The sequence below is a fragment of the Astyanax mexicanus genome, chromosome 11, assembly GCF_023375975.1.
Source record: "Astyanax mexicanus isolate ESR-SI-001 chromosome 11, AstMex3_surface, whole genome shotgun sequence".
NCBI classification, from domain to species: Eukaryota; Metazoa; Chordata; class Actinopteri; order Characiformes; family Acestrorhamphidae; genus Astyanax; species Astyanax mexicanus.
Genome location: NC_064418.1, coordinates 5,583,389 through 5,597,835, shown reverse-complemented (window position 1 = coordinate 5,597,835; position 14,447 = coordinate 5,583,389). Strand labels below are relative to the sequence as shown.

The window sequence follows — 14,447 nt, the reverse complement described above, 5'->3', positions numbered from 1 at the left end:
TTGGTGACATTTTCAGCAGACCCATAATAAATTTATGAAAGAACCAAATTTTATGACTGTTTTTTTGTGACAAACATGTATGTGTTCCGATCACTCTATCACAGAAAAATAAGAGTTGTAGAACTTATTGAAAACTCAAGACAGCCATAACATTATGTTTTTTTACAAGTGTATGTAAACTTTTGACCACAACTGTATATGCTATATGCTTTAAGATAGATAGATAGATAGATAGATAGATAGATAGATAGATAGATATATACACACACACACTAGTGCATCTCGAAAATCTAGAATATTGTTAAAAAGTTACTTTGTTTCAGTAAATCATTTCAAAATATGAAACTCATATATTATATAGATGTACTACACACAGAGTGATCTATTTAAGTTTTTATTTCTTTTATTGTTAATGATTATGAAGCTTACAGCCAATGAAAACCCAAAAATCAGTGTTTCGGAAAATTAGGAAATTTTATATTAAGACAAATTGGTACTTTTGGCAGTGTGGGCAGTGTGCCAAATCCTGCTGAAAAATGAAATCCGCTTCTCCATAAAAGTTGTCAGCAGAGGGAAACAAAGTGCACTTCCTGCTTCCCTCTGCTGCTGTCAAGTTTTATGGAGATTTCATTTTCCAGCAGGATTTGGCACACTGCCCACACTGCTAAAAGTACCAAGTTGTCTTATATAATATTCTAATTCTCTGAGACCCTGATTTTTGGGTTTTCATTGACTAAGCTTCATAATCAACCATAAAACTCAAATACATGTACTGTATGTACATACAGTAAATTGCATTTATGGGGATGGATAGACAGATAGATGGACGGGTTTTTGTATGAAGGGATTGACATTTTCTTATATGTTGTCATTTCAGAACATAAAGAGAGAGTATGCTTTTGGTAGTGCAGATTACACTTCTTGTTCAGTTGGCAGTTTTATTGTTCATTTCCTCATTCACATCTCTACAGCAGGAGAGCATTCAGCGAGGCTGCAGAGATTCCCTGTAGTTACTGAGCTGTGACAGCATGAGACTTCTGCTCCTGAACCAGCATGGAGCCACCAGCTGCCCTGAAACTCAGACATTTTGATCATCTGCCACACATTGTAATGTGAACAGTAGCGAGGAATGGATTATTTTTGTCTTCTCTAGTGAAGCATACATACATTCTCCCTGCGTGTGGTACAGCAGACAGACTAAATGCTCATCCTTTCCATTTCTGCACAGGCCAAAAGCTATTTATTAAAAACACACCAGAAAGGAAAGTGAGCAGCAAATCAGCCAAATAACATTTTCATGATGAGACTCATGAGTCTTTTAATATTTTTGTCCTTATGCACTTTTAAAAATACTTATTTAATGGATCTTTAACCCTTTCAGACCCGAATTATATATGAATTCTGTTTTCTGTCTAATGCACACAAAATAGGACACTATTGTGATATCAAATCTATATTAAAGTAAATCTAATTAACATTTTTATTCCTAAACACAATAAAAGTGTACAATATCACAAAAAAAGTAGTAGAAATGAGCTTGTATTACTTTGCCTCATTTGTTCTGTGGTGCTTACTTGCCCTAATGGAGTTGCTGATTTTTTTTTTTTCGTCCAGTGCAGTGGGTGGGAATAAGCTACTGTTTCATTGGCTGGTTTAAAATCTATTCTGATAGAAAACAGGTCTCATTTAGTGTTCTGTGCAACAAAACATTAATATAAAAAACTACATGATGTTCATTGTAATTTCTGGTCGGAAAAGGTTAATGAATGTAATTGTACTTCTGGTTAAAAAAAAAGAAAAAAATGATAGATTTAGCACTAATGTGGAGTCAGTCCCCCATTAGAGTTGTAAAGTTTTGTTGGTTTCATTTGGTGAAAAATGGTTGTTGTGTGTCCATTAAAACACAGGAGAATGAACAGACTTTAACTGATGCAGTTTATTCAGTGTCTAAACAAATATATAAGGATCAGTTAAACAATACAAACAGTGCAACAAAGGAACTACAAACCAACTGAGCAAACAATAAACAATGAAAATGGACAAATGATCATAAATGGATGAAGTAAAAGATCAGAAAACTTACACAAACACACATCCAACAGAAGCACACTTCTTAATCCAAAAGGGTTCAAATCCTCAGACCACGCCAAACAGAGAAAATGAAAAATGGCTGACAGTGACCTTTTAAACTTTAATCCCCACCTTTTCTTGCTGCAAAGGATTATGGTCTTTGTAGTTTTTTTTTTTTTTTTTTTTTTTTATACCTGCTCCAACAAGAGTGGTTGGTGTGATTAATGTAAATCAAAACTATTATTAAATTAAAATGAAATAGTTTCAGAAGGATTTATAAAATTGTATCTGTCAATGAATACTTGTGTTATCTTTAACATTTAAGACATCAGAGAACTTAAGGAAAAGAGCTATAACAGCTTTTCACCTGCCACCTTTTCATCATCATCAGTAGCTTCACCTATTATCAGTTCAGAACACATTAGCACCAATAGCTGTTGTACATATAAATGTATTATAACTGTTTATCTGTTGTGAAGTCTCTCTGATCTCCATACTATTTCCATGTTATTTTCTATATATTTCTATAAAGTTTTGCTATGTTTTTGTTGATGTTGTTCGTATTGGTTTTGTCATTCTCTGACTCATTCTCGGCTTTATTAAAATATGTTCTGTACATAAACCCATCCACCCTGGGTGTTATCATTTGTTACACCATTGTTTTTTCCCCCAAAATTACATTTCTTTTTCTTTTTATTCTGCCTAAAATAAAATACAAAAGGGAACAATGATTCCATAGATTCCCACCGGGCATAGATGAAAAAAAAAGTGCTAGGAGCAACTTCAATATACTGCTAATGCAGTGGCACAAAATGCAGCCGCGTTATTTTTCCATCTCGTCTCACTTCTCCAGAATTTATGGAGAGTGCTATATCTACTGTGAAAACGGCAACAGCAACAGTAAATGTTCTATTTTGGTCTCCATGCAGCTGTCTGGTTCATACTGAGTTAATTCCTCAGCACGCTCTCTTCATACGACTGCTCTGAAACTCCAGAAGGGGAGGACCAGGCGTGTGAGGTCTTTGGCAAGGCAGAATAATTGAATAATCCCCGTGTGGTTACCTCCTTTCTGAAGTAATTACAATATGTTCAGAATCAAAGGCTCCATCAGAAAAGATCTGCGATCAGTGATGCTTCCATATGTGGCCCACTTACCCTGCTAAACATACAGCAGACAGCTGTGCTCATTCTCTGTAGCACCCCAGGTACTCCACCTCAGGAACTCAACATCTGCAGTTATAATGTATCAGTGTGATGCCCAGCTGCTGCTATGACCACTACAGCAGGTAGGTTTGTTTAAAAAATGATGGTAATTATTGTTGTCATTATAATGCATCATCATCAGGATTTTTCATATCTTAGAGGAATATTTCACTGATTTAGTGTAATGCAGGCCAGACGCAAGGTAGACACATGCAACTACTTTACACAAAGTTTAATAACCAAGTGGTTAAGCTTTCACAAGAGTTATGAGGGACAGGCATGGTCAATATCAATAGGGCAGTGAGGATAAACAACATACCAGGGAGAGTAGTGAAGCAAGCCAGGGTCATCTACAGAAAATGAGGAAGGCAAAAGAGGAGTCAAAAATAGAGAAACAAGCTGTTATCTAACAAACAATAAACTGGACTAATACAGAAAAGGGTTGTTAAAGGCAGTGATACAAAAGAAACGCATCGTAAAAGAGCTAGGAAAAAATATTCTACACTCGGCAAAGTGGAGGGCAAACAGAGAGGTATAAATACACAGAGGTCAGGTGCGAACAATCAGAAGCTTGGAGAGCGAGAACGCTGTAGTGTCACATGATCAGTGGAGTCAGGAAAGTCCGGTGTGAGTGCATGCTGGGAAGTGGAGTTTTGTGTAGCAAAACTCTCCATATCTTCTATCCTTCTATTTAAGTTCCAAAAAGTTTCTATGACTAGAAAAAGTAACTTCTAAATGTTGTGCTTTTCCTGATTTTGACCATTTAGGCAGTAGGGTTACAGAAGAAAAACATCTAACTAGAAACTTATGTTTTTTATGCAATTTGAGGTATTTTTATTAAACGGCCAGTCTGACAGACATTCTTAAATGCTGCAGATAATGCTTCTTTCCAATATAACATGACCTGGTTTAGCCCACATTTGTGAGGATTTTATACTTCATAGAAAAGTAATTATTTATCAATTCTCCTTTTCACATTGTCAAACCACCCTGCCGCTCTGTAAAGGTACGCTTTCCTGTCTATCACAGGCAGACTGAATATGATTCCTCCATAAGAGATAATAGAGTGCCAAACATCAGCATCCAAAACAGAGGCAGGCAGGCCAGTCGGCTGCTGTAGGGATGTAGGTGTAGAGAGAGAGAGAGTGACTGCAGGTGTGTGGGCGGGCAAAAGAAAAAAGCTTCATATGCTGGAGCTTTGTTTCCTGAGTGTCCAATTTTTTCTTAAAGTACAGTTTAAAATGTCTATTAATAAGAGCTACACAAATATTAACCTGAATATATATGATATAGGATATATTTCTGAGTGAAACACTTACAACATCACTATGTAGGGCTGCATCTACTGTAACTGTAGATTAACTTTTAGTTATAAACAGAAATAAAAGAAATACAAAGATATTCTTTTATTGTCAGTGTTTTTACTGCGCTCCTGTTTGATTTTCTCCTCCATGTGCTCTGCTGTATGTTCTTCCGTGTCTCCACCCCTGTCTAGTGCCTTTACCTGTGATTCCTTTGTAGCTCTGCCCCCTCGTTACCTTTCCCCAGGTGTTCCCTGTTTCCTTTCCCTGCCTTGTGTGTGTGTGTATTTATAGCCCTGTTTTTCTGTTTCCTTTATCAGTTTTTGTTTGTGTCAGGTCAGGTTGCGTTTATATTTTTGTGTATCCAGTGTTTCTGTTTTTTGGTTTATTGTTTCTTTGTTTCTTTGTTGTTAATAAATATACTCTCATTTGCATCCGCCTCCGAGTCACCCTTTCTGCACCTGACAGTATGATAGTTAAGTAAAAAAAGTCTAGGCTACTAAAATCCAGCAGTGTCTTATCGTGCATGTTAGTAAGACACGATAAGACAAGACAATTCAGGCTTTCAGTTAACAGCTGTGCTGAACTTGTCAGGAGTTAAATACTTGAATTTCTTGTCTCTTAATGTGTTTGAGAGCATCAGTTGTAAAGTTGTGAAGAGGTAGAGTTACAGGTATACAATGAATTTAAACAATTAAAAAGGTTATGATGAAACTGGCTCTCATCAGGACCACCCTGTATTCTTTGTCACTTGTGGTTCTCTTTAGAAAAATATATTATTGATATTCCCACTTTTTCAACTTATTTCGAATTATGGTTGGATTAGAATAATGTATCAGTGTTGCTAAATTGCAGGTTCTGTGTAGAAACACGTCTCCTTTCATTTTATTTTTCATTTTATTTTTATTTTAATCTTTTTAATGTGCACATTTATTATTATCCTTGTCTAAATAGTGCATTTGTCTAGTCTACTAGTTTAGTATGTAGATTCCTCTTCAGTGACAGATTACTCTTCACTGTATCACACTTGTATAAAAAAGTGATTCTGTTTCTGTTCTCCACCAGAAGGAAGGTTAATTGCCTGGGCAGATCCAGCATCCTGCGTGACTGAGAGCCAGAGCTACAGGTCTGTGTGTTTCACACTCGCTCTGCACCCGAGGGAGTGCAAGATAAAAGCCAGCGAGCTGCGTGACTGTGCTCATCCATTTTCAACCACACTCAAATAAAATAGAGGAAATATAGAAAAATAAAAAGACAGAAAAAACGATTTTAGGAAGTCAGTGAAATTTGACACTCCAGGTGCAATGTTATTTTATATATATTTCACAGTGGTGTTGTCACTGATAAATCTAATAACACATCTAAAAACACATAACACACTGTTAAACTGTTAAACAAACTTTTCTAGCATTGTGACACCAAACCGTGAGTTTTAGGTCACGAAATCCGTGGGTAGGTTATGACTAAAATTGTCTCATTAAAAAAAAAGTTAATAATTTACAGTGCATGCTAAAAAATACTGTGTTGACCATCAATAGAGACACCATGTCTTATCAATCCTACTGTGCACTGCTGGCCTGTCTATTCAAGCTAAACTATGTTTAATTGTTGACTATATGCCATGTAGTTGCTTTTGCACAAGATTGGATGTTATATGATAAAATATAAGTACCCACCATGAAATGAAGCAAAAGTTCAATGCCAACCTGTGCCATCCCTCTCGGCATCAGGTGGGTCCTTTCCGGGACAGCCTTTTCCACCAATGCTATCCTGTCTCTCTTATTAATTTAGCCCCGCCCCCTTACCTAATGTAACAAGCCATTTTTCTTTTCAAAAAGGGGGATTTTTTTTCTATGTGCAAAAGCAAATAAACCAAAGCAATGGAAAATGCTCCAAGTTTACAAACTAATTAAATAATTGTTAACACTTTACTTGGATGTTCCATTTGATGGCCTCATTGATGCTCAATGTACATTCAACCAACATCCATCTGCACGTCTATTAAATGTAATTGGACTGAAAGTTGAAAGTAGATGATTTTCTATGTAACCCTACATCCAACTCTAACCCAAACTTTAATCTTAACATTTTAGGATTGAGTTTGACTTAAAGGGTTAGGGTTAGGTGTAGGGTTAGATTTTAGGGTTGATTGCTGGTTAAGGTTAGGGTTAGGTGTAGGGTTAGATTTTAGGGTTGATTACTGGTTAAAGTTAGGGTTAGGTGTAGGGTAAGATTTTAGGGTTGATTAAGGGTTAAGGTTAGGGTTAGGTGTAGGGTTAGATTTTAGGGTTGATTACTGGTTAAGGTTAGGGTTAGGTGTAGGGTTAGATTTTAGGGTTGATTACTGGTTAAGGTTAGGGTTAGGTGTAGGGTTAGATTTTAGGGTTGATTACTGGTTAAGGTTAGGGTTAGGTGTAGGGTTAGATTTTAGGGTTGATTAAGGGTTAAGGTTAGGGTTAGGTGTAGGGTTAGATTTTAGGGTTGATTACTGGTTAAGGTTAGGGTTAGGTGTAGGGTTGATTAAGGGTTAAAGTTAGCGTTAGGTGTAGGGTTAGATTTTAGGGTTGATTATTGGTTAAGGTTAGGGTTAGGTGTAGGGTTAGATTTTAGGGTTGATTAAGGGTTAAGGTTAGGGTTAGGTGTAGGGTTAGATTTTAGGGTTGATTACTGGTTAAGGTTAGGGTTAGGTGTAGGGTTGATTAAGGGTTAAAGTTAGCGTTAGGTGTAGGGTTAGATTTTAGGGTTGATTACTGGTTAAGGTTAGGGTTAGGTGTAGGGTTAGATTTTAGGGTTGATTACTGGTTAAAGTTAGGGTTAGGTGTAGGGTTAGATTTTAGGGTTGATTACTGGTTAAGGTTAGGGTTAGGTGTAGGGTTGATTAAGGGTTAAAGTTAGCGTTAGGTGTAGGGTTAGATTTTAGGGTTGATTACTGGTTAAGGTTAGGGTTAGGTGTAGGGTTAGATTTTAGGGTTGATTACTGGTTAAAGTTAGGGTTAGGTGTAGGGTTAGATTTTAGGGTTGATTACTGGTTAAGGTTAGGGTTAGGTGTAGGGTTAGATTTTAGGGTTTATTACTGGTTAAGGTTAGTGTTAGGTGTAGGGTTAGATTTTAGGGTTGATTACTCGTTAGGGTTAGGGTTAACATTCAGCATAGGGTTAAGTTGTATTTAATAGACATTCAGTTAAATACCAGTTAAGCATTAACAAGGCTATAAAATGGGTCATTCAGTGTTACCAATAATTGGAACTTAATGGTGAGAAAACACTATTTTTATTACTATGTTAATGTTTGATGTGGTTCATATTACTGTTGACTTGCAGTGAGTTTTCTGGAAACATGATCTGTCATAAGTTTCACACCGTTTTTGACGTTTGTTCTGCTTAGTCATTAAAGCAGCTGTAATTACATCCACCTCCTGAAACGTCCAGCCTAATGACTGAATTTTAAAGGAGAAGTCCTGACACATGAATCAGGGTGAGTTATGAGGTTAATTCTCCTCTGCTGATGATGTCTGATGATGGAGGTGTTTTTTTTCAGGGTCTTGCAGCTTCTGTCTCATTAGATGGAGGAAGAGAGTGAGGGCAGAAAACTAAATGAACTTCCAAGAGGCGAGACTCCTAATGGAGATTCAAATAGAAACATCCATTCTTTTTCATTAAGTTTGAATAACAGACTGAAACACAAAGTTTTGGTAGCAGTGGTGCTTGAAAGTTTGTGAAAATGTAGAATCATGTTTTGGGCCTGTTTTTCTGATGTGGTAGAGCTAGGAAAACTAGATTTAATACTCAGTGCTGGACTGAGCAAACGGAGGGGTATATATACTAGGGCGGACAGGTGGAGCCAATTAGTAATTCAGAGAGAGGTGATGCAGTAGCATCATGTGATCAGTGGAGTCAGGAAAGTTTGGTGTGGGTGCATGCTGGGAGGTTGAGTCTTTAGAAAACATCAAGACTGACAGTATACATTAAAAATATAATATTTATGAGTTTTGTTTACTCTTACAGCTTTTTACATTCTCTACATTTTGACCCATAGGTTACTCAAATAAACTGATTGTTCAAATACATTAGAGTAGCAAGCTTTCCAATTGGATTAGACTCGCTGAAAGGCAACAAATGGTGAATCAGGGCTGTAGCAAGATGGCCTTATCTGCAGAAGACGTCCAGCCCAAACCCAGGTAATGAAAATACAATGTTGATCTTCTCAGAGGGATATTTAGCTCACAACTGCCACGTCTGTCGGCCGGTGGAGAACAGAGAGTGATGATGCTGCAGTTGAGGTACAGAAGCTGGACCCACAACCCCAAGGCCTTCCTCCTACAGCTTATAAAACCAATACACACTTGATAGATTGGAAAGGAGATTGGCCATGTCAGTTTTCATATGCAGTGGAAGGATTGTGGAAGCAAAGCGATGGCCTGGCCATAAGAGACTGTAACCTGGGCTGAGAGTGTAAGTCCCTGTAGGTCTAACTCAGCACTTTTGATCAGTATAGTAGCCTTTATTGGCTTATGTAATCCTGTACCCACATTAAATTCAATTGCAGTGACATTAATCAAACAATCAGGACAGGGGTTTAAACACCTTTACCTCTTTCTTATTCTCTTTTCTGCCTTTTTTTTTTACATCTGCGACTTTGGCAGCTCTATCATTTATGTAAGCTTTAATTCATTAATTTATAGATTTATTATTTATTATATGCAATGCATTTTGTAGAGGTTATACATGGTATACATATTAAATAATTCGAAAATACATTGTAAATATCCATTCTAAATGATTTAATTTATTGTTAATTAATCTCTCTCTGTGATACATTTGATTAGTTCATGTCCACCTTGAGCCGCACTAAAAACAAAAGCTGTTTAGCATGATAAAAGTGTGAAATCATCTCTTTTGTTTGACTCTCTGTTTCTGCAGCTCCCCAGCTGAGTGGTTCTGTTGCTGAGTGTTGCTGACTGCCTGTCTATTGGTGTCAATAGGTCAATGCCTGCGAAAGTGGATATTTTAAAAAGCAGCCAAAACTCAGCTAAAATGTCTAGACGAGTCGCTGTTGAGAAAAAGGATTATAGATTATAAAGGGCTGGCGGCAGGATCAATTTAACTAGAGGGCAAAATAAATAACCGAGGGGGCTCAACTAATTCATCTTTTAAATAGAAACCTATAATCTTTAACACTGCACTCCCCAAGCCAGTCTGCACTACCATCCATTTACATATCTTACAAAGTTTTAAATACTGCCCAAGAATCATCAGTTCAGTAGTATAAGTTCCATCATTCATTCATTTTTACAGGCTCAACAATTCTTAGATGCATCAATTTTAGAGATTACTTTGTATGACCTCCCTGTCTCTGTATATTTCTGTAAATTTGTATACATTTAGTATTCCACTTTGAATTTACCAAATTGATAACCTCTGGAATATAATCAAGAGGAAGATGGCTGATCACAAGCCATCAAACCAAACTGAACTGCTTAAATTTTTGCACCAGGAGTAAAGCAGCATGAAGTTATCCAAAAGCAGTGTGTAAGACTGGTGGAGGAGAACATGCCAAAATGCATGAAAACTTTGATTAAAAATCAGAGTTATTCCAGTCTTACCTTCCTTTTCACCTTTTTAATAGTGGTTTTCATCTTCTGGTGAAGCCTCTGTACTTTTGTTCATGAAGTCATCTGAGAACATTAGACTATGATACCTTCATTTCTACCACCTATAAGTTGTTGCTGATGTCACTAACAGTTGATTAGGGTATTTCTTTACAGCATCAAGACAGCAAGTCTTTGTGATGTATCAAGAGCCACGGCATCAAGGGTAATGTCAGCATACCACCAAGAAGGACCAACCACATCCAACAGGATTAACTGTGGACGCTGTAAGAGGAAGCAGTCTGAAAGGAATGTTCGGGTGCTAACCCGGATTGTATCCAAAAAACATAAAACCACGGCTGATCAAATCCTGCAGAATTCAATGTGCACCTCAACTCTCCTGTTTCCAGCAGAACTGTCCTTCAGGACAATAAATTATTGTGGTCTAAAACCAGGTGTTTCAGTTTCATTGTCCAACCCCTGTATCTCCTCACTTTTATTGAAAAAATGGTCGCAAAATATACTGGAAAAACTGGAAATACAGTTTTTTAAAACTTTAATGCTATTTTGAGCAAAAGACAGAGCAGCAGAAACACAGAGCCAGCAGAGTTTCTTTATTAGAGTTAGTTATGGTGCCCGCTTCAGGAATGTGGCAGCCCCAGTGCCCGCAGCATGCCCCTGGTCCCGGAGTGAGTCCTCTCCACAGGCCTTCCTACAGTTCTCCTCATTATCAGCAGCACCTTCCTCATTATTGGCCACATTATCAGCACGTCACATTTGACCTCCTTTGTTCTGTCTCTTTCATTTAGATCACTCTGGAGACTCAGCATTTGAATAGACTTCATTAAGCAGACAAAAGGGCACGTCTCGGGTGGCACACGCTGAATAGTATCTGACAGTAGTGCAGCAGCGAGGAGCTACACGTTTCCAGTGTTTTAGTTCCATCTCGGAAGGAGACTAAATGGTCCAATAGATGATGACTGGTATAAATACAGCCTCACATTCTGACGTGGCACAGATGGAGAAGGGAACTGGGATGTGCAATCGAACAGACTGAGGCAGAAGCACTGAGAGAAACTTAAGAAATCTTATCCGACCATAAGAAGAGAGAAAATATATTTTATTTTATGGTTCGGAATAAACTAAAAACTATTAAAACTTAATTAAAACACATTAAACCGTGCAGTCATTTTCATGCATGCATGTTTGTTCATCCTGTCCTTACCCATAAGGTGATTAAATAACATAATAATAATAACAATTACAAATAAATTAGCTAATTTCATCAAAATATCCCAATAATTCCATATCAAGCCTCTCATCTTGCGACAAACCACACTCCTTTCAAAGGGACATATTATGCAAGCTTTTTTGCATGCTTTTGTATTTCCATTCGGGTCTCGACAGCCCCTATAAACACTACAAATGTAAAAAAATAAAATCAATCAATCAATTTTCTGTGAGGCTTAGGATGCTCAGAACTACCCTGTCATCACCCTCACCCATCAATCACCAACAAAGCCCCACCCACTAGATCAGTTGAAGTTCTGCTATTTCAGTCAGCTGGTTGAGAACCTGAGAAAGTCCACAGCAGGATCAGCCAGCAGACTTTGTCTGAGGGTGGGATCTGTAACTACTGTCAGTAGAAGAGGCAAGTCAGCAGAAGAGGAACTAGCTTGTTTGTGTTTTGTCATTTAGTACAGTACAAGCTAGCTCGAACATATGGTAAACTAAGCTAAGCTAAGCTAAGCATATACATAGCATGGCCAACAACAGCTTATTTGCATAAAAGTGACAGAGCCCTTAAATACTTATTTGAAATGGACTGATTTGAAACTGGTAAGAATAAAGATGGTAAGATCTTTATCGTTATGTAAAAGATTTTTTTACACAATTTTGTGCAAAGAATTTCACATGTTGAACATGTTTTGTATAGCCTATAGAGGTATAATATGTCCCCTTTAATGAATTAATATTATTAATTTCACTTAATATTCCTTATACCATATTGTCTGCTTAGCTGAGGTAAAGATAAAACTAAATGCACTTTATCACTGTAAAATATCACAGTGATTAAAATAATTTTAGAACATTAATATGTATCTTAAAAACAGAACAAGATCACCATGAACAGAATTCAGAATGCTTGCAATTCTGGATCAACCACATTTTCATCAACTACTAATATTTACTAAAATTGGTAAAAAAAAAAAAAAAAGGGAAAAAAAAGAGATAAAGATGGTAAAATATGATTTCTGTTTAGATTGATGTCTTATAAATATGATCAGTAGTCAAAATAAATAACATTTTTATGTTATGGGATGAAAAAAATACATTATTCAGTTAATAAACCACAGTCAGTGAGGGGGATGTGAAAGAGGAGTGGAGTGTGTGATGATGACGATTATAGTAACTGAAGTGGTAAATCATGATATCACTTCCCTCCCTCCCCTCCTTACTGATTTATATCCCTCAGCAGGCGCACACACACACACACACACTCCCTCTACAAATACAGCACCTCCTACTGTTCACAGTAGAATCAGAAGTAATTCTTCCCCTCCCTCTCTTTCTCATTCTGCCTTTCCCCACCTCCCCCTTCTCTCTCTCTCTGTTTCTAGCTCTCTTCATCTCTCTCTCTCTGTCCCCTTCTGAGATTTGCCCTTTTCCTTTGATCAAATTTGTGTGGCCTCTTTTCTTTCCTCTATCCCTCCAGTCTGCGGTGTCTTATCCCCATCATATCATATAACACTTTGTTGTATTTAGTTCTTTATTTATTTTAAAATCTACTTGCCTCTGTCCATTTTCAGTATCTGCTTCTTCAAAGTGTCATTTGGTGATGTGTTATCCTACAGTGGCTTATCTCTCTCTACAGCACAGACGCTGCTCTTCAACCTGCCCTGAGGAGGTTAAGAAACACGGTCCAGGCCGGGACTGCTGGCTGATACACATGCGACAGATGAGTGCCAGACTCTGGGTGTGCTGGGAGAGACCGTGGTTCTGTACAGGGCCATGATAACCCAAAGAACACTTTGGATGCCAGCCAGCATCTGGAGTAGAGGGTCCTTAGAATAGTGTAAAGCCTTGAGTGTTTTTTAGTGGAATTACTTTGGAATGTAATTAAGTATTAAGAAGTACATAATTGTACCTTGCAAGAAAAAATACACCTGAGAAAGCTGAGAAAGTATTGCTGTGTACTTGCTACTTAATTTATTAACTATATTCTAGGACAATTCCAGTGTGAAATAGATTGGGGTGTAGTGAAACATGATCTTACCTATTCATTTATTATTGTCAGTTGAAATCTGTGCAATTTCAAAGCTCTATGTGCCTCGTTTAAATGTCAGGGCCTTAGAATTCTATCAATGAAGCATGGAGCTATATTAAGCATGTTAATGGTGAAAAATAGTGAATTATTTGCAAAACAATCAGGCTGAAAAAGTATAGGGGTGATTTATCCATTGGTACTGTATTTTAGAGTCAGATTAGCCTTAATCCATGATTAGGAAACTGTATTTTTACTATTAAACACTGAAACAGTAAGAAAAAGAGGGCACTGCATACAGAAGAGCACTTCATAACTCAGCACTTGCTGTCTGGAGAGGATCTCCTGTAATTCAGCTGAGCAGCTCTCAGTGTTACACTGGCATCCCCTTGTGGTCAATATTAACACAGGAACAGAAAGTGTAAATCTACAGCATGAGATGATGTAGTGCATTGGGCCTCAGTCATTGACTCAAAAAGAGCTTGCAATAAAAACAATTACCAAAATAGATATATTTTATATTCAATATAAAAAATAGAGGAATATCTCAATATATATTATACAATGTTCATGTGACATTCAATGATATAAATCTCCCTCTCTTTCTTTCTCCCTCCCTCCCTCCCTCCCTCCCTCTCCATCAAATAAAAATTCAATTAGTTTTATCGGAATAAACTGTAAATACATATTGTTGCTGAAGCAAAAATAATAGCCAAGTTATGACCAGAATGAAAGATAATAAATTACAATATGTAAAAAAGAACAATAAATTAATTTACATAGTGTGTTTAATAATGTATATTGTGATATATGTAGGGGGGTTTAATGCAGGGTGGGGCTCTGGTTTCTCAGGCTGTTGCAGCTGTGTATGTACTCTCTCTCTCTCCCTACCTTCCTCTCTCCCTTTTTCTTCCTCCCTCTCTCTTTCCCCCTCTCTATATGTCTCCCTCTCTCTCTCTCTCTCTCTTTGTATCTCTCACAAATTCAAATAGCTTTATTGGCATGAATTGTAAATAGCTGT

The 14,447-nt window shown here is 37.2% G+C and overlaps 1 long non-coding RNA gene across 1 annotated transcript; it reads right to left on the bottom strand.

The window, feature by feature from the left end:
* Positions 1-839: 839 nt before the first annotated feature.
* LOC111194865 (uncharacterized) lies at positions 840-2,173 on the bottom strand. Its single transcript, XR_002651311.2, has 3 exons — positions 2,084-2,173; positions 1,168-1,236; positions 840-1,071 (listed from the first exon to the last, which is right to left on the bottom strand). It is a non-coding gene; the product is annotated as an uncharacterized LOC111194865 (long non-coding RNA).
* Positions 2,174-14,447: the final 12,274 nt, after the last annotated feature.